A 20,454-nucleotide genomic window follows, 5' to 3' on the forward strand; every position below is an offset into this window, starting at 1 on the left:
CAGTCAGACCCTGAGCATGTGGGCAAGATCCAGCAGCCAGACACCTGGGAAAGAACTCTCTGTAGTAACTCAGAGCCCTCCCCAGCGATTGTCCCATCACTGGCCACTGGGGATATTTGCGGGTAGCAGTCGAAGATCGGCGACATGCCGTTGCAGGCAAGTGTCATCCCACCAGCCTCTCCGTACACTTATCACACTCAGTTTGAAGCCAGCCCCCACAGCCCCCCTGGGAAGGCCACTCCAGAACATCTCACACAAATCAGGGGGATGGCTGGCTGGCTTCTTCGATTCCAGGCCAGAAAGGACTATTGTGATCATCTTGTCTGACCTCCTGGATAACACAGGCCAGAGAACTCCCCTGAGCTCTAGCTCAGATGGAAATGGTTGTTTTTTAAAATCCAACCTTGATTTCAAAATAGCCAGTGATGGCAAATCCACCAGACCCCATGGTAAACTTACTCTCACTGGTAACATTTATGCCTTATTTCCAGTCTGGATTTGTCTAGCTTCAATTTCCAGCCATGGAAAATTTGTCTGCTAGGTCAGGGGTTCTCGGGGGGTTTCTTTCTGAGCCCCACACAATATGCTATAAAAATTCCAGGGCTAAGCAGGGGGGCCGCGAGGGGCTTGGATTTTAGACATGAAGGGTGGGGGGGCTCGGGCGGGGGGACTTGGGTCTCTAGCCACTGGATGGAAGTTCAGGCTTCAGCATTGCGGAGATGGTGGCTTCTTCCCCACAGGCCTGAGGGCTTGGGGCTTCTGTCCCATGGGGCAGGGGCTCGAGGCCCCAGGCTTCAATCACTGGGAGGGGCTTGGTGCTTCAGCCCTATTGGGCTCCAGGCTGCCACTGGGGACCGGGGCTCCAGGATCCTGGCTTTAGCTGTACAGGGCAGAGGGACTTGGGGATTTAGCCCTGCAAGGCAGGGGGGCTCAGGGTTTCTGCCCCCTGGGGCGCTGGTGGTCAGGGCTCCTGGCTTTAGCCCCATGGTGCACTGGGTCTCAGGGCTCACTGGATATGCACCAGCTTGAAGATGATTCCCCTTTCACAGTTACATTTGGAGACCTCTGAGTTAGCCAGTTTTAAATCCATTTAATGGAGCCCTCCCTCCCTTGCTCCTCCCCAGAGAATCGGAGCCTTTCCTGGGGCCAGCCCACCCAGCAGCATTTTAGACCGGGACATTTGTGACCCCGGACACCGCTCTTGTGATAATGTTTCCGCCGCAACACAGCATCAAAAGCCCAATGTGGTCCCACTGCGGGACAAGACCCGGGCTCCCTGCCTGCAGGAATCAGCCTGCTCCATTCTAAACCTTGTGCTCAATGACTGAGCCCCGGCAGAGCTGGACTGAAGCGGCAATGGGTCGACATCATAAGTCAGACGTCATCACCTCGCCATGGGGCTATGCTGAGTCGGTGGCTCAGTTTAGGAGACTCCATCATGCTCCGTTTGCCCTGGCTGACCTCACGCCCAAGCAAAGCAACCAGCCACTTTGGACCCCACTGTCACGGAGTCACCGGGCGATGCTCTGGAACGGCTCCCCACAAATCCAGTCAGGACTTTGGGGAGCCTCCTCTCCCTTGGAGCAGACTTGTTCAGGGCAAGAAGCTCACACAGCTTCACCTCCTGGGTCTCTCCTTGGAGCATTCAGCATCCTCTGCCCCTCCGTGTGCTTCCCACAGCGAGTCCACCCCAGTGGGGTCCTGGGGAAGCCACAGGGTCCTGCACCCCCACTTTGCAGTCAGACGTGACTCTCAGCCAGCCAGTAACACAGAGGTTTATTCGATGACAGGAACAGGGTCTAAAACAGAGCTTGTACATACAGCGAACCGGACCCCTCGGCTGGGTCCATTCTGGGGGGCAGTGAGCCAGACCCCCACGTCTGCACTTCACTCCTCGACCCCAGCCAGCTCCAGACTAACCACCCCTCCAGCCCCTCCTCTCTGCTCAGCCCCTTTCCTGGGCCAGGAGATCACCTGATCCCTTTGTCTCCAACACCTTCAGCTGGCACCTTTGCAGAGGAGGGGCCCAGGCCATCAGTTGCTAGGAGACAGAGTGTCAGGCATTTAGGTGCACTGGCCCTTGCTCTGCCAGATACTTAAGAACTGCCATGGGGACACTGAGGCACCAACACAGTACTCAGAGAAAACATTAAGAAGATTCCTAGTTCATCACACCCATCCTTTAGCAGGCCCTACAACCCTCTGCAGATCCCATCCGGGCCTGATCACAGCCTGGTCCCTCATGCTGGCACTTGGGGGCTCTGCAAAGTGCAGGGCCAGCCACCATCCTCCAGGTGACTCAGGTTTTTCCAGACTGGTCCCCCAGCCTTAATTTTAAACTGCTCTCTGCTCCAGGACTGCCCGGGGCTCTGCTGCCCTGGGTGAGTGCAGGGCGTTGGGGAACATGAGCTGCTTCGGATGGGCCGGGTGCCAGGAGAATGTCATCTCCTATCAAAGCCGCTGCCTTGGCACTACGAGTGTGGCATGGAACAGCAGAGCAAACCATCCATTTCCCCACTCCGCCCTCCTGCCGAAAGCCCCCTCTCTCCCCGTTGGACTCTCTCCATTTCTTTTCCCAGATCCCCGGTGAGGTTTCCTGGAAGGCCATGGAGGCAACATTAAACTCTTTCTTTTTAGAGGAAAAAGTGACTCTTCTCTGGCCGCAAGCCAGAGGCCTGACTCACAGCCGGAAGACGGCTTCGGGCGACAGTGTGAAATCAGAATGCTCTGATCTGCAGGCAAACACTTCCACCACAGAGCCAGGAGTACCAGAGGAAGGATGCTAACCAACCCCTGTGCTCCTGTCCAAATACTGTAACCTCCACACAACATGGACACACATACACAGCACAACCACCATGCAGCGCATGCTCGCACACACACGCAGCCTGACACCCCAGAGCAACACCCGCGCAATGCACATACCAGTCCACAACCCCCAAACAACATGCACACAGAAACACAGCAACAGCGCACAGCGAGCCACGCAAACACACAGCAACATGCATACGACAGGTGTCTGCTTGTGCACACAAGTGTGATGACACAGACACACACACAGCAACTCCCACACATTGTGTCTGCACCCATGTGCCCACACAGCAACACTATGGGCAGCGGGCACACTATTTCTTAATTAAGGATGGCAAAAAGTCCCCTCTGTACAGTGCACAAGCCACCAACAGAGTGGGACATACAAACCTAGGAAGACACAGTTTGAGACGGGGGGGAGGGGCGCTGATGGATGAGGATGGGGGGGGGTGATGGATGGGGGGGTTGATCCTGCTTGTATAAGTAGGGGCATTGCCAGTAAATCGAGGGACGTGATCATTCCCCTCTATTCAACATTGGTGAGGCCTCGTCTGGAGTACTGTGTCCAGTTTTGGGCCCCACATTACAAGAAGGATGTGGAAAAAATGGAAAGAGTCTAGTGGAGGGCAACAAAGATGATTAGGGGGCTGGAACACATGACTTATGAGGAGAGGCTGAGGGAACTGGGCTTGTTTAGTCTGCAGAAGAGAAGAGTGAGGGGGGATTTGATAGCTGCTTTCAACTACCTGAAAGGGGGTTCCAAAGAGGATGGATCTAGACTGCTCTCAGTGGTAGCAGATGACAGAACAAGGAGCAATGATCTCTAGTTGTGGTGCGGGAGGTTTAGGCTGGATATTAGGAAAATATTTTTCACTAGGAGGGTGGTGAAGCACAGGAATGGGTTCCCTAGGGAGGTGGTGCAATCTCCTTCAGAGGTTTTCAAGGTCAGGCTTGACAAAGCCCTGGTTGGGATGATTTAGTTGGGGATTGGTCCTGCTTTGAGCAGAAGGTTGGTCTAGATACCTCCTGAGGTCCCCTCCAACCCTGATATTCTATGATTCTATGAAAGCGAGCACGGTGAAGTCTTTTTTTGATTTCAGTGGGCTTTGGATCAGGCTACAATTTCTTACTATAACAACACACATTCTACACAGTATTATTCATTTTCGCCTTCGATCCCTTGTTAGGTTTTTGTGCAGACATAGCCGGGTTAAGTTCAGTCGAAAGCAAGCTCAGCCCACTGAACAGGTCCGGGGACATCAAGGGTTAAATGTCCTTCTGTTCCAGGAGTCTACGATCTTGGGCCGGGAAGAATGATTAAGATTTTCCCAGGGAGAGATGCCCAGCCCCGCCGTGGCTTTCAATGGCTCCGTACACCCCCGCCAAACTGTCCAGTCCCCAGCCTTACTCTGCAGCCGCTCCTAAGCGAACTGTCAAACAAAGGCAATTGAGTACCCAGAGCTCCAGAGAGTGCCCAGCCTTCTCCTGCCTGCGGACGTGCTTTGGAGAGAGGACGCTGATCCAACATCCCTCTTGCAGGCAGGGCAGCCACTGCTCACAGGGAACTCAGGGTCGGACTCAGCGGAGGGGAGACCCAGAGCAATGCCTTCTTCCAGACCAAAAAATCAGCTCTCCCGGGCTCCCCCTACCAGTCAGGTCCACATTCTCTAGGCTATTTGCTGTCTTTCGAGATAAGCAGTGCTCCTCGGGCCGAAGCACAAGCAGGACCATCAGTGACACTAGGGTTGTTATAGCCGAAGTGTGCCCTGGGAGGTTGGGCACGAGCCACAGGGAGGCAGGAACAATGCGCCGGCAGACTATGTCCATATCAAATAAATAGAGCACGTGGCCCAGGAAAAAATAGAGGGAAGAGGCTTGAATTAGCACCCTGGTTCAGAACCTGCACTGCTGCCAGGAGAAGCCTCTCCAAAGTGTTCGCAGAACGGGCTTCTGGCAGGGGCCGAGGGGGATTTTTAAAGCTCAAAGCAAGGCCAGTAAAATCCCACGGTGGCCTTTGGACCAGATTCTCTTTGAGAGGGATGGAGGTGACGAGCCAGCAGAGAGGCCGAGTCATGGGGACAAACAGCGGGAGCTTGATACATTGACAAACAGGACGATATGACCCACGGATAGGGTTGCCAGTTTTGGTTGGATGTATTCCTGGATATTTCCTCCCATGACATAATCTTTAATTAAAGAGTCGTCTTTGATTCCTGGAGACTCTAAGCCAATCCTGGAGGGTTGGCAACCCTACCCACAAGGCCCTTGCCAAGCTGATGGTCTAAGTCCATGTGTTGCTGTCCGATGGGAGGCCCTCGGGGATGTCTACACTGCAATACAGGAGCCGAGGCGCCACTGCGACTGGCCCAGTCAGCTCACTTGGGCAGTGGGGCTCCAAATTGCAGGGAAGATGTTCGAGCACCACCCAGCCCAAAGTAACAGGGGCAATTCAGAAGACAGAGGCCTCCCAGCCCAAAGAGCTCACCCCCAGCTTCCAGTCTCCACGGAGCTGCCCCAAGTTCTGCTACTGGTTAAGCCGGGCTGGCTCAGAGTGGTTGGAGCCAAATTTAGCCCTTTCCACCATGGTTTGGAAGCACCCACCACTCGGTCCCAGCAGACGCCCATGAGGCAGGTAAGAACAACAAGCTGCAGGCAGGTTAAGTGACTCACCCATGCCACACGAGGAGTCAGTGTCGGAACTGGGACTATAACTCACGGCTCTTGACGCCTGCTCCTGTGTTTTAACCACTAGGCAATGTTGCACAAGAGCAACTTGCTCACAGGCGGATGGAGATGAGAAACAGAAAAACTCTCCTGAATCTACTTATGCACCCCTGCGCAGCAGATACAGCCCAAGATCATGGCTTACAGATCGCTTTGGAGGGCACAGAACTAGCAACCTATCTGAGACTGAACCCGGACCATCCTTTTGGGTCCGACAGGGCAGGGAGCAGGGTTAAAAATGACCAAACACTTCTATTGCCATGAAAAAAAAAATCAGGATTCTGTCTGCAGTGATGGCGAGGGCGGGGCGTGTTGCAGATTCGCCACATTCACAGCAAAACTGGCAGAATCCCAATTCCTGCTTGAAGCAAGTGGGCACCTGCTCCCCTGGTCAGTTGTCAGACACAAGTGCAAAGCCAAACCAGGGACAGTCCGTCCAAATCTCTATCCAATGAGAATGCCCCACCTCATCTGTCTCTTGTTTCCCGAGACCATCTGGGATGGTAGCAGCATCCTCACCATGGCATGCAAAGCACCCACCATTAGCTTACTGGCTTAACGGCTTTTATTTTTCAAAGGTATCTGACACAACGAGAATATTTTTGTTCGATCCACCTGTATTGATTCAGGCAGAGAGGATGGAGAAGGATCCAAACAAAACCTCAGGGCTTTGCTAGAGGAAGTCCCTATTCTGCTCTAACCCATGCCCATTACCATGCTATCTGATCCCACGGACCCAAGCACTGATCTAAACTGAACAGTACAACAGCACAACTCTCTAATTCTCCGAGAGCTTTACCCTGCTCTCTGGCCTTCATCCCCCAGCGTGTCCCTTCCCTTTGAGCAGAGAGAAATCAAACAACAGATTGTAGGAAAGGAGAGAGTGGCCGATATAAAAGGTGGTAACTTTCTCCAGACACTGGTGGCCACATTCAGATACGCTTCCCAAATCACCGGCCAGGCACATGGTGCTGGTGCAAAGCAGGTGTGGCACAGCAGAACATAAACCTCTGCCCAAGATGAAGGGAAACAGGCGAATCAGCCTCTACGCCAGCAGATCGCCGGAGCAGGGGAAAGACAGCACAGGAGAGCAGTTAGAATCACCTGGGGATGTGCTACTTGATTTGGTCGACGCTCGGGTGAGCTCTGCACCCATCCTGAGAGTCCAACCCGCAGTGTGACCAACTCTGTCCCGCTGGGCTCTGAGCTCAGGACAGCTCCACTGACTCCAGGGCTGAATTACATCCACTGGGAATCCAGCCCCGGTCATCTCCAAACGCATTGCCCCGAAGTGACAGCTAGGCCAGCTGGCAGGTGGGGACCGCGCAGCCCTGCGACGGGACAGGGAAGCACGGGAATCAGGCTGGGTTCCCAACAGGAGCTCCAGGCATTCACTGAGCCTCTGCCCTTCAATCCCGACAGGGTTTCCGTTTCATCGTCTGCCCAGCTATGAGGCTCGGCAGTGCCAAGGAGCCATCCCTGCCCTCGGCGGGAAGTGCTGAGACCTGCCTGGCTCTAGGGTGTCGTTAACCAGCAAATTACAGTCTCCCCATCTTGCAAACTAAATTGGGTCAGATTCACGAGGAAGCAAAGCCCAGCCCAGGACTCAGAACTTACCAGCTGGATGGAAGAAAAAACACCCAGCAGAAGAGGAGGAACTGGGTTAATTTCCTTCCTTCGCTGTTCACTCCCTTTTCCTTCAGTGCCGGAGCTTTCTAAGAGTTCCTGAGAGATGGCAGCCCCAGCTCTGTCTGTCTCTACCCTGCCTCTCCGCCTGTCAGGGACTGGAGCGGGGTGTTTCCTGGCTCGTGGGATAAAACGCCGTCTGTAATTTCAGCCAGTTGGATCCCGAGGATTTCTCATCCTACAGCTATGTAATTTTAGCATGACATCACGGAGGCTGCAAGTCCAGCAGCACAGCACTGGGCGGCTGCACCACACAGCCGCGAGACAGAGCACTCGTCCAGAGCCAGAGGAGAGAGGGAAGGAGGTGGAGAAAGGGAGGAGAGGTGAATGGGCAGAGTGTGATGGGGTAGGGGATGAAGAGAGGGAGACGGAAAGTCAGAGACCAGAGCCAGACAGCCTGAACGGGGAGGTGGTTTTTCCATTCCCCCCGGGCCTCAGCTCTCTGCGAACTGGACCACACAAGGGACGTCCATGCTTCTCCGGCTGCGGAACAATCACATGAGAAGGAAGGGGGTTAAACAGAGCCTGTGGCTAACTGAGTGACATGAACAAATTCACCCCGATTGAACCCCACTGAAGCCAATGGAGGAATGAGAACTTAGCCCGTCGAGGTAGATAGATAGAGTGTATGGGGATGGATAGATAGAGGGCGTGTATGGGGATTGATGGATGGATAGCTAGATGGATAGATAGAGGGGGCTTTTTTATTCAAACCAGGACATGCATCACAGCTTAAGTAGCATCAGGGCAGGGCAGTTTCAGGGCCTTGAAAATCTTTCCCCAAACTTCTGGAGGTTTGAAATACAAAGGCATTCTCACAAGCTGTGCAGGCGCACGCAGTTCAGCCTCCTGTTATTTTAGCAGCCAGATTTCACACTGGAAGACACTTTCCAAGCACAGTTCCAGCCAGATGGGCTCTTACGCACGCTCGCTCTCTTATTCAGACAGGTTTAAGTTTCAAGGAAACTTTGACAGTGAAAATAACGTATAACTTTCGCTGGGTATTAACCATTTTTTCCTACTTTTCCTCGACAAAAGAGGCTGCGCAAGGCATCCTACCCACTGAGAAAGCCCTGCCGGCACTGTGCCCTGTTGCAGTGAGGGCAGAACACAGATGGGGCATACTCCAGAATGGCGTCCAGCACCCACGACACTAAGTTTTGGGTGCCCCGTGCCACTCCAAATCAGGGTGAAGATTCAGGGTTTGAATTATGAAAAATATCCCAAAGCAGGGATGATGCAAACACTTGCTCTTCACCACGGTATCGCAAAGCGCTTGGCAAACATTCCTGCAGCAAAGCTCACAGCAACCCCTGGGAATAGGTGAGAATGACAGTCCCCGTTTAACAGATGGGGAAACTGAGGCGCTGGGAAGTAAAGCGTCTTGCGTCAAGTCACACCAAGAGTTTGCTCTTCTGCCTCCCAGTCCAATGCTGCAGCCACTAGACAATGCTGCCCCCTCAATGCTCTGATCTATCTGAACCTTGTGGGAAGCTCAGGAAAACAGGCTCTGTCCCAGTTCTTTAGCATTTCCCTTTCTGGAGCCAGGGCGTGGATGTGAAACAGACAAACTGGGTTAGTTTGGAAGGCAGGGAACATTTGGGGAGTTGAGTTTTTGCCAGCTCTTATTGTCATTGAGCCAGTTCAGGAGCCAGTGGGGTGGGAGTGATTCCAGGAGGGGGTCTGGCCACCTGCTCCATCATCGTAAGGGGTATGTCTACCCGGCAATCAGAGCTGTGCCTGCAGCACACATGGACAGACCCAAGCTAGCTTCGATTGCGCTAGAGCGGGGAAGACACAGCAGCATGGGCTGGCTGCTCAGGTACACAGAACAGGGTCCCAGGCAGGTTTGTGTGGCCCGTGCTACAGATGCTTCCCCATTAGTGGAGTCAGCAGACATCTACACATGCTGCAGGCCCACCGCCGACGGCAGCGGAGACAGACTCGATACGGCCAACGTCCCTTGCGCTTGCGCCCATCATGCTACTGAGAACCCCCACTCCCGGAGTACCAGCCAATCCTGCACTCCTCTGCCTTCAAATCACGGAGCAGACTCGGAGCCCAAGCCAGCAGAGGGGCAACGAGAGCTCTTCAGCCTTAGGCCGTGTCTACACTCGCAAGTATACAGCGGCAGAGCTGTACCACTCGGGTAGCCGCTCGGTGCCAACAGGAGAGCTCTTCCATGCTTTGGCTGCCCCATGGCCTCTTGGGCCCCACGCCGCAGCTGAGAAGGAAGGCATGACCTGCACTCTCCCAGCCCACTGCTACGCTGGTTAATGCATGCTGCTGGCTGCCCCTGGGCAGGCTGCGATCAGCTCCAGCTGGTGCACCGCTCCCTGACAGACTCTGTCCCGCTCCCACGCTGCCTCCTGGACCCAGCCCACCTCTACCTCCCACTGGGAGGCTGGCACTTAGGAAGACGCTGCTGCCACTAGCCAGTGTGCCTGTGCCGGTCTCATAACCAGGACCTTCGCACTGCAGCCACCATCCCCGTCTTCTTCTCCTCAGCCACCTCCTGCCCTGCTGCTCCCACCAAGTAACTTCCAAGCCTGGTCCCTGTGAGCACAGGCCAGACGAGAGGCTGTGGCTGACTCCACTGTGCAGTCAAGCAGAAGGGATGGGTCTTGGAATGGGGTGGGGAGATCACCCAAATCGTCAGGACGCAGAGCTCCAGGGCGTGGGTCCAGCCCGCCCTGCCCCACCTAGTTAAGGAACACAATGAGCTCCAGCAGTGCCAGAAGCTGATGGGATGCAGGAGCAGACCTGAGCCCGGTCAGCGCTGTGGGTGTGCCAGGAACGGGTGCAAGAGATCAAACAGTCGGCCAGGGAGAGAAGGGAGGAGTGGTCGACTCTGGCATCTGCAGAATGTTTTAAAGGCCCGGGCAGACCAAGCCCACCGCCACGCCAGGCTGCTGTAAACAGAACCCCAGGAAGGCAATGGGGGAGCAATTCCAGCAGGTGCCAAAACGATTACTCAGGTAGGGAATTAGCAAGTCTCCTGCAGATGTCGGAGCTGGACGCAGGTCAAAGGCATCCAGTCCCCCATTGCCGGCCCGTAAAGTCCTTTGACAGATGACATTCAAAATCGTTTAGCTAACAGCAGGAGGGGGGCGGGGAAAGGGGGGGAACTGGGGAAGGTGGAGAGATTCAGGGATGGGATGGACAGAACGGCCCCACCCCCGGCAGGGCTGTGTGAGTGCTGCCTAGGGGGCCATGCTGCCCCATAACAAACTGTGGGACTCATTTCATGACACACGTCTTGAGGTAAAGATGTGCATGGGCCGGGGTCCCCCTGTCATGTGGTACATCAGCGCATGCACCGCCTAGGGCTCCAAACTCCCGCTGGCTTCCCCAGGAGTCACACGTGCTGCAGGATTGGGACTAGCAGATCAGGGAAAGGGATTTCTGGAGGCCGCCTGGCAGACAGTTAAAGCCGGGGACTGACAGTCAGGACACTCCAGGATTCTCAGCTTGGCTCTGGGAGTGGAACAGTTTAAGCGAGAGAGTAGAGCTGGTGGGGAGTCAGGACTCCTGGGTTTCCGCCCTAGCCCTACCACTGGTGCATGGGGCGGAAAATCACTGAGTTGAAAAATGTTTATATTTGGGAGCTTAACACTGAGGCACCGAAATAAATGGCCCAGCTCCCACAGAAGAGGAAACCTTACAGCCCTGACTGGAGTCAACGCGAGCCACGCATTATTCAGCACCCTGGCTTATTTAGCTGCCTAAATACAGACACAGGTGTCTAACTGCAGGCATCTACATTGGAAAACGTTGGCCTTACTGGGGGTAAAGGCAGCGACAGGCCGACACCCAGCAGCAGTAAGAACAGACATGGCCTGTGTTGTCTGAGAGAAGGCTACGTTCCGTGACTGTCATGTTTTTTTCCAAGGCCAGGACACAATATTTATTTCTTGGGATCCAGGTCCCCATTACAAGCCCCTGCAGAGGATGAATCTAGACTGTCCTCAGTGGTAGCAGATGACAGAACAAGGAGCAATGGTCTCAAGTTGCAGTGGGGGAGGTCTGGATTGGATATTAGGAAACACTATTTCACTAGGAGGGCGGTGAAGCACTGGAATGGGTTCCCTAGGGAGTTGATGGAATCTCCATCCTTAGAGGTTTTTAAGGTCAGGCTTGACAAAGCCCTGGCTGGGATGATTTAGTTGGGGTTGGTCCTGCCTTGAGCAGAGGGTTGGACTAGATCCCTCCTGAGATCCCTTCCCACCCTGATAGTCTGTGATTCTATGAATTTCCAGTGACAGAAGGATGGGCCGGCCTGGCAGCCCTAGGGTGGGAGGCACTGGGCTGCTAAACGTACAGAGGGATCTAATGCCTGCTCCCTTCCCGCTCTGTTCCCAGTGGGAGCCAGGCATGTGGCTGAAGTAGCAAGGTCCTTGCTGATGGAGACATTGCATTAATGGGCTCGTAGCTGCTAGCCCACACTAGCCAGCAGAAAGACCATTGGAGTGGGGAGAAAGATGGTGGTGAAGGCTGGTGGGCCCTGGGATCTTTCTACGTCACTCAAAAAACTAAACCAATTATAATTGCGGACTGGTGTTTAACCTATTATCATACGGTGGATTACCATCTCCAGGGGTGAAAGCAGAAACAGGGACTTAGCGGTCTGGGGCTGGGTTGGGGCTGGCTGTGGCCTCGGAAGGGGTGGGCCTGGGGTGGAAGGGAGGGAATGGAGGGGAATCAGAGCCAGACCCGGCCTGCCATGTACCAGTAAGTGCCCTCCCCTTCCCCCGCTGGGATAGCAGCAGCAGCCGGGGGCTCCGGCAGCAGTTCAAAGGGCCCAGGGCTCAGCCACTGCTACCGCCCTGGGCCCTTTAAACCGCTGCCAGAGCCCCCGGCTGCCGCTGCTACCCCAGGGCTCCGGCGGCTATTTAAAGGGTCGAGGCCGTAGAGGCAGTGGGAGCCCCGGGCCCTTTAAATAGCCCCTGGAGCCCTGCCGCTACTCCAGGGCTCTGGGGGCTATTTAAAGGGCCCAGGACTCCCCTGCTTCTACCGCCCTGGCCCTTTAAATAGCCGACGGAGCCCTAAGGTAGTGGTGGCGGGGGTCCGGCAGCTATTTAAAGGGCCAGGGGCAGTAGAGGCAGCAAGAGCCCTGGCCCTTTAAATAACCCCGGAGCCCCACCGCTACTCCAGAGCTCTGGCAACAGGGCTCTGGCAGCTATTTAAAGGGTCCAGGGGTCCAGCCGCTGCTGGGAGCCCCAGGCCGGGCCGCCCTGGTATGGCACAGGGCCGCCCTGGTATGGCACACTGGCTCTTGCCGGTACACCATACTGGGGCGTACCCGCTTACTTTCACCTCCGACCATCTCCTTCTAGAGGAACCTGCTACCCAACCTTCCACGTGCAAGGGAGATGAAGCACTAGAATGCCCAAGGCCTTGGATCACCATGGTGTCACGGAGTCACCGGGCGATGCTCTGGAACTGCTCCCCACCAAGCCAGTCAGGACTCTGGGGAGCCTCCTCTCCCTTGGAGCAGACTTGTTCAGGGCAAGAAGCTCACACGGCTTCACCTCCTGGGTCTCTCCTTGGAGCATTCAGCATCCTCTGCCCCTCCGTGCACTTCCCACAGCGAGTCCACCCCAGCGGGGTCCTGGGGAAGCCACCGGGTTCTGCACCCCCACTTTGCAGTCAGATGTGACTCTCAGCCAGCCAGTAACACAGAGGTTTATTCGATGACAGGAACAGGGTCTAAAACAGAGCTTGTAGATACAGCGAACCGGACCCCTCGGCTGGGTCCATTCTGGGGGGCAGTGAGCCAGACCCCCAGGTCTGCCCTCCACCCTTGACCCCAGCCAGCTCCAGACTAACAACCCCTCCCAGCCCCTTTCCCGGGCCAGGAGGTCACCTGATCTCTTTGTCTCCAACACCTTCAGCTGGCACCTTTGCAGAGGAGGGGCCCAGGCCATCAGTTGCTAGGAGACAGAGTGCCAGGCATTTAGGTGCTCTGGCCCTTTGCTCTGCCAGATACTTAAGAACTGCCATGGGGACACTGAGGCACCAACACAGTATTCAGAGAAAACATTAAGAACTTTCCCAGTTCGTCACACATGGATTGAGCCTCTGGGACAGACCAGTCTGGCAAGAGCAAGGTCCCACCTAGGTCCTCCCACAGGCAGCGAGCTGTTATGAATCTGTGCTATGGATCCAGCCAGGCCCAACCAAGACCACAGCACTAGAGAGCTAGATGCTGCACTAACTTGTAGCAAGAGACAGCTCCCACCCCAAAGAGCTTACAATCTGAATAGATAAGGCAGAAAAAGGGTGGGAGAAAGGAAGGATAATTTCTCATTTTGCAGCAGGGGAAACTGAGGCACAGAAAGATGAAGTGACTGGCCCAGGGTCACACAGGGAGTCTGTGGTAAAGTCAGGAAGTGGCCGCAGATCCCCCAAGCTCCAATCTAGCCCCTTAACCACAGCGGTATAAGAGATCTCCCCACACTACACTCCCCAGAGCTCCATCCAGTCTCATTTCATGTGCCTCAAGTGAACGGCGCCCGTCGCTTTCTTTGGGAGCCATTACGGCATGACAGAGGCAGAGGGGGGTTCTTTCAGAAACACAGGCAGAGAGATCTCATGCACAGAGCCATTTTGCCAATATTTAGTTGATTTTTTCTGTTGCTGAACTTCCCTCTGCTCAGTCACTCTGGCCTGGATCGCGCGGGACGGTTCCGATCTCGACATTAACTCAGCTCGATAGCATGGCTGCGAATGCTACAGAGAAAGAGTGACTCTGCCAGCCACTCTCAGACCGTCCCTTGCAGGCAAATGCTATTTATGAGGATACCACAACGCCCTGGAGTAACAGGGTAAATGTGCTGCCTCATGGAGAGCCTTGAAATACATCCTGGGCAGCAGCCATTTTCACCATGCCAGTGTGATTAACCCCAGATTTATTTCTGTGATGCAGACACACAGCACAGCAGGGAGCTGAAAGAGGCACATCAGACATGACCTGGACTTGACAGTGCTCAGATACGAGGGTGAAAGGGCTCTGCGAGAAAGACAGACAGACGGGGTATGTGGGGATAGACAGGCAGACAGACAGACCGGGTGTATGGGGATAGAGAGACAGACAGACGGACCGGGTGTATGGGATAGATACACAGATAGACGGGGTATATGGGGATAGACAGACAGACAGACAGACCGGGTGTATGGGATAGATACACAGATAGACGGGGTATATGGGGATAGACAGACAGACAGACAGACGGGGTGTATGGGATAGATACACAGACAGATGGGGTATATGGGGATAGATAGACAGACAGACAGATGGGGTATATGGGGATAGATAGACAGACAGACGGGGTATATGGGGATAGACAGGCAGACAGACAGACCGGGTTTATGGGATAGATAGCCAGACAGACGGGGTATATGGAAATAGATATACAGACAGACAGGATGTATGGAGATAGACAGACAGACAGACAGATGGGGTGTATGGGGATAGAAAGACAGACAGACGGGGTGAATGGGGATAGACAGATGGGTGTATGGGAATAGATAGATAGATAGATAATCTCCATATACCCCCCCATCTGTCTGTCTATCCATCCTCGAACATCTCTCTCTCTCTCTCTCTATGTTTGGGGATGGACAGACAGACAGACAGACAGACAGCTCTTCCTCTATAGTTCTCATGTAACTAAGCTATTCGTAGTTAGATCTGTTATTAGTGTATGTCTTTGTTTAAAACTTTCTTTCAATGAAAAATGGCCTTTTTCTTAAATAAATATTTTTGTTTCTTTCAAAATGTTCCTGATTTTCAACAAAAAAAAAACCTTAAAACCCCAATTTTTTTCCTAAACTGTAAAAAATATTTGTTGACAAATGAAACAAATTTCTGTGAAATACTGTAAATACTGCCCATTTCCTGGACCGCTCCTACCTGGGTGATTATTCATTCTGATTTCTCCTGCGGTAGTGCCTATCCACTCAGGCAGGAGTTGAAGTCACAAGTCCGTCTACATGGCCTACGGACACACATTTGGAAATAAATATTCTGTGCCCCTTAGGCTGAATGATTTCAAACACAATGGTCCTTTGTAGATGTGATGAACTAGGAATGTTCTTGGTGTTTTCTCTGAATACTGTGTTGGTGCCTCAGTGTCCCCATGCCAGTTCTTAAGTATCTGGCAGAGCCAAGGGCCAGTGCACCTAAATGCCTGGCACTCTGTCTCCTAGCAACTGATGGCCTGGGCCCCTCCCCTGCAAAGGTGCCAGCTGAAGGTGTTGGAGACAAAGGGATCAGGTGACCTCCTGGCCCAGGAAAGGGGCTGAGCAGAGAGAAGGGCTGGAGGGGTTGTTAGTCTGGAACTGGCTGGGGACGAGGAGTGAAGTGCAGACCTGGGGGTGAGAAGTGAAGTGCAGACCTGGGGGTCTGGCTCACTGCCCCCCAGAATGGACCCAGCTGAGGGGTCCAGTTCTCTGTACCCACAAGCTCTGTTTTAGACCCTGTTCCTGTCATCGAATAAACCTCTGTTTTACTGGCTGGCTGAGAGTCACGTCTGACTGCAAAGTGGGGGTGCAGGACCCTGTGGCTTCCCCAGGACCCCGCTGGGTGGACTCGCTGTGGGAAGCGCACGGAGGGGCAGAGGATGCTGAATGCTCCAAGGAGAGACCCAGGAGGTGAAGACATGGGAGCTGCTTGCCCTGCAGACAGTCTGCTCCAAGGGAGAGGAGGCTCCCCAGAGTCCTGCCTGGCTTTGTGGGGAGCAGTTCCAGAGCATCGCCCGGTGACTCCGTGACAGTAGAATAACAGCTGGCCATAATTAATCCCTAAAGAAACGTCTTGTACACACTATAGAACTCGGGGGCTGGGACTCAGACCACTGCAGATGGTCTATCTGGCCAAATTAATGGGGTTTAGATCCTGGTTCCTACTGCGGCTACATTGCACAGGTCTGCCAGGGGCGCGGGAGCCCACACGGCATAGGGCCAGAAGAGCGAACGCTACTCCCCACGCTAGCTGGAATGGCCCCTGAGGGGTTGTGAAAGCTGGAATGTCCTACCTTCCTCCAGGAGCTGCACTGGCACACAGCCAGCCCCAGGAAGGGGGGCTCAATGAGGAAGCAAAGAGCCATCTTTGCTCCCTACAGCTCCTGCCCCATGGGTGCATAGTTAGGATTCCCAGGAGATTTAAATTCCTGTCTAAAGCAAAGATTCAGAGCTGTGATCATTAACAAGCCAGGCCAGCGAGAGGAGATGCTCACGCTGGAAGCAGCTGATGGGAGGTGGTGGAATCTCCTTCCTTGGAGGTTTTTAAGGGACGATTTAATTGGGGATTGGTCTCGCTTTGAGGAGGGGGTTGGACTAGATGACTTCCTGAGGTCCCTTCCAATCCTGATATTCTATGATTCTATGTGCACAGTTCCCCGCTCCCACCTGCCGTGACCTCCCCCGCAAACTGGCTGCGGTCTCCCTGGCACGAGGCAGTGATATATGGTCGCTTTGGTGCTTAACACAGCAAGACAAATGCTACCAAAGATGGGGAGAGATTTGGGCCAGACTCCGTGCTCTGGGCTGTAAATAACCACACTGGCTCAGGTGGAAAAACATGAGAAACTGATCCAGATAAACAGCCTTGTTGTAACCGGTCCATGGGCTGAGAGCCACAGACACAACTACTGGGAAAAGCTATTTAAGGTCAGTTATAGTTTACTGGTTCTAATGCTTCTCATCTCTCCAAGGCCTGTTCATTGAGGCCATGGGGTCAGGTATCCAATGGCGTAAACCAGCATTGCTCCACCGGAGTCCATAGAGCCAGATCCCCAACTGGTGCATGCGGCCACAGTCCTGCTCACTTTTGAGGGAGCGACGTCGATTTACCCCAGCTGAGGATCTGGCCCAATGTAAAATAGCTCCAGTCCAAACCCGCTGCAGAGGCTCTGCCACGTTCTTTAAAAGAAGGTTTCTCTATAATAAGCGGCCAGCACAGAGGCCTGGTGGCGGGCTGTGAGAGAGAGGCATCGCCTCACTCGCTCACGGCCCCGTCACCAGGGAAGAACACAGGCGTCCAAATGGCTCCCGGAGCACTCATGTCAGCGCGTTAGTGGAGGGCTCAATCTCTCCTTCCTCAACTGGGCTTGCTTGGCCGTTTCTAGACATGGCACTTCTAGGGCACCCATGTTTGAGCTGCTTTTCCGTGCGCCTGGTGGCCCCTCGGTGCAGTTCTCCTGGCACAGCTCCTGGCGATGTTAGTGACGTGACGACAGATGTCACCAGGCCGAACTCCCTGGGCCAACTCTGACTCCGCAGATCAAGGGGGCCCAGGCGAGCGCTCTCTCTTCCCAGGGGATGTGCTCAGGCTGGGCTCTCTCTACAGGAGGGCTCCCTTCTTTGTGAGGCAGGAATGTGAAGAGGAGGGGTCAGGACCCCAGCCAACAATGCAGCATCTGTGGAGAAAACTCCTGCTGCAAATCCAATGGTCATCCCCCATCTGCATGGCTCGGCTCAGCCCTGCCAAAAGCCCACCGGGGGGCAAGGAGCTGTCTGCAGCAGGAGAGAGGGGAGGTCTGCCTCGGGAAGGAAAACGGAAAGCCTGGCTCATGGTGCCATGTGCATCCCTCCACTTCCCCAGCACTCGCTAGCGTGGCAAGATGCTCTCCCGGAACTGTTGTGAGGGTAGAGATTGTGAGGCGACCAGACAGACAAGGGCCGGCTAAGTACCTAGCTACAGAGATCGCCTGTTGCTGTGATAGCTCTGCCCTGCCACACAGGGGCGGTGTTGTGACAATGAAGTACATTAAAGATTGTGAGCTAATACTTTGGCAACAGAGGCGTCTAGGAACTCAAACAACCTCAGCGAGTTGGAGATGGGTCTGAAACCCACAAGGTGGAAATCCGTGAAGACAAGTGCAAAGTACCACACCTGAGAAGGAAAAATCACATGGGGAATGACTGGCCAGGAGGTCGCACTGCTGAAAAGATCTGGGGCTACTGGATTGAATATGAGTCAACAGTGTGATGCTGATGCGAGAACAGCTCCTCTCATTCTGGGGTGTATTGACAGGAGCGTTGGACGTAAGACACGGGAGGGAACTGTCCCGCTCTCCTCGGCCCTGGGGAGGCCTCAGCTGGAGTGCTGTATCCAGGACTGCGCACGGCACTTTAGGACAGATGTGGAGAAACTGGAGACCATCCAGAGGAGAGCAACAAACATGAGAAAAGGTTTCCAAAACCTGCCCCAGGAGGAAAGAGTTAAAAACCTGCACATGTTTAGTCGTGAGAAAAGGAGATAGGGTGGGGGAGCTGATAACAGTCTTCTAAGATGTGAAGAGCTGTTAAGAGAGGACAGTGGCAAGTTGCTCTCCATGTCCACTGAAGGCAGGACAAGCAGTAACGGGTTTAATCTAACATGGGGGATTTAGGTTAGAGAATAGGAAAAGAAAATAACTCTCAGGGTCGTGCAGCTCTGCAATCGGCTTCCCAGGAAGGTTGTGGAATCTCCATCACTGGACATATTTAAGACCAGGCTGGACAAACAGCTGTCAAGGATGCTCTAGGATTACTTGGTCCTGCCTCAGCACAGGGGGCTGGACTTGACGAACTCTTGACGTCCCTTGCAGGCCTACAGTTCTCTGATCGGCTGTCAGACAGATACCTGGCCTGTCCAGAGGTGGCAGTTCCTGTCTATCTAATGTTCCCTGCTACCCAGCACAGCACAGCTGGGTGAAGTCTGTGTCCACTCTTCCATGGCAATTTGTTGGAATTTTAAAACACGCTCAGTTTTGTTGGACAGGAGACAATTTTGCGTTCACTCTCCAGTAACATTTTGCTGGGGCCGGTGTTCTCGGAAGGCAAATTTCAAAGTCACCCACGCAAGGTGGCAAAGCATTGGCCCCAAATTAAATTTTAAATTCTGATGCACGAGGGCTTCAGGGCTAAGGCAACCAGCAGACAGAACCAAGCACACAGCTTATCTGATCAAGCACAGCTAAGCAACACAGTTTGAAAACCCAAGACTCCCAAAGAACACAGCAAACATTTGCAAAAAGAAAACTAGCAAAAAATTTCAAACTGCAAACCCGTTGGAGGACATCGTGATCTGCTTCTGGATTTTCTTCAGGCACAAAAAGAGGCTAAATTCATCCAGTAAATTAATTACTGGCTGCAGATGATCTGCCCAGGTCTGACCAAAAGGATCCAGAAGGACTTGGTATTTTCCAGCTCTTTCTGCATTTGTAATAAGCGCACATTGTGCAGTGCAGTGTCCCAGTCACAGGGTTTAGGGCAAGAAGGGACCCCCAGATCCGCGATCCCTCGTGCACACAGCTCTGCTGACTCCCCGGGAGTTGGGTCTGAACTAGGGGGTGGCCCCAACCCCCCTGCCCGATGCAGCCTTCCACGCCCACAAGAGACGCAGTGTTGCCTTGCCTCTAACATGGCACATTCCCCAGAGAAACACCAACCAAGCCCCTGGCCAGACACCTCTTCTTTGGTGAAAGCCTTCTCCTGCAAAGAGAACGGACAATAGCTGGATTGTTTCCAGCCGTGACACCGACTCCCTGGGGGCCCTTGAGCAAGTCACTTAGGGGCAGATTTTTGAAGGTATTTAGGCACCTAACAATGGGCTAAATGCCTGTAAGATTCTGACCCTTAGTCTCCTTCGGTTCAGTACAATGTCGTCCCCGGGGGGGGGGGGGCACATAGGGATCAATACTAGGGATGTAAAATGTTAACTGATTAACCAATAGGCATCGGTTCGATTGGTGAGGTATTCCGGTTAACATTTAAACTCCTTTGTGGGACTCCGCTGCCACCCTACCCCTGGGATCCCAGCCTGCCGCGTCCCCCTCCCACGGGGCCAGGCCCACCCCCATCTCACCCCCTCAATTAAAGACTGCGGGGTGCTCAGTGTCACGGAGTGTGGGGGAGTCAGGGCCCTGCACCCCCTACTTCCTGCGATTCTCCTCACTCTCAGCCAGCCAGTAACACAGAAGGTTTATTAGCCGACAGGAACACAGTCCCAAGCAGGACTTGTAGGTACAACCAGGACCCCTCAGCCAGGTCCCTCTGGGGGGCAAGGATCTTAGACCCCAGACTTGGGGTTCCCTGCCTCTTCCCAGCCAGCCCAGAACTGAAACCAAAAACCCCTCCAGCAGGCTCTGCCCCTCCTTCTCTCCCCCTCTCCCCTTGTCCAGTTTCCTTGGCAAAGGTGTCGACTCACCCCACCCTCTCCTGGCTCAGGTTACAAGCTCAGGTACC

The 20,454-nt window shown here is 54.1% G+C and overlaps 1 protein-coding gene across 12 annotated transcripts in view; it reads right to left on the minus strand.

Moving 5' to 3' along the window:
• TNS1 (tensin 1) overlaps positions 1-20,454 on the minus strand; it is a 283,441-nt gene that overhangs the window by 67,358 nt on the left and 195,629 nt on the right. The window lies entirely within an intron of this gene.

The sequence above is a fragment of the Gopherus evgoodei genome, chromosome 11 (assembly GCF_007399415.2).
Source record: "Gopherus evgoodei ecotype Sinaloan lineage chromosome 11, rGopEvg1_v1.p, whole genome shotgun sequence".
Taxonomy (NCBI): Eukaryota; Metazoa; Chordata; order Testudines; family Testudinidae; genus Gopherus; species Gopherus evgoodei.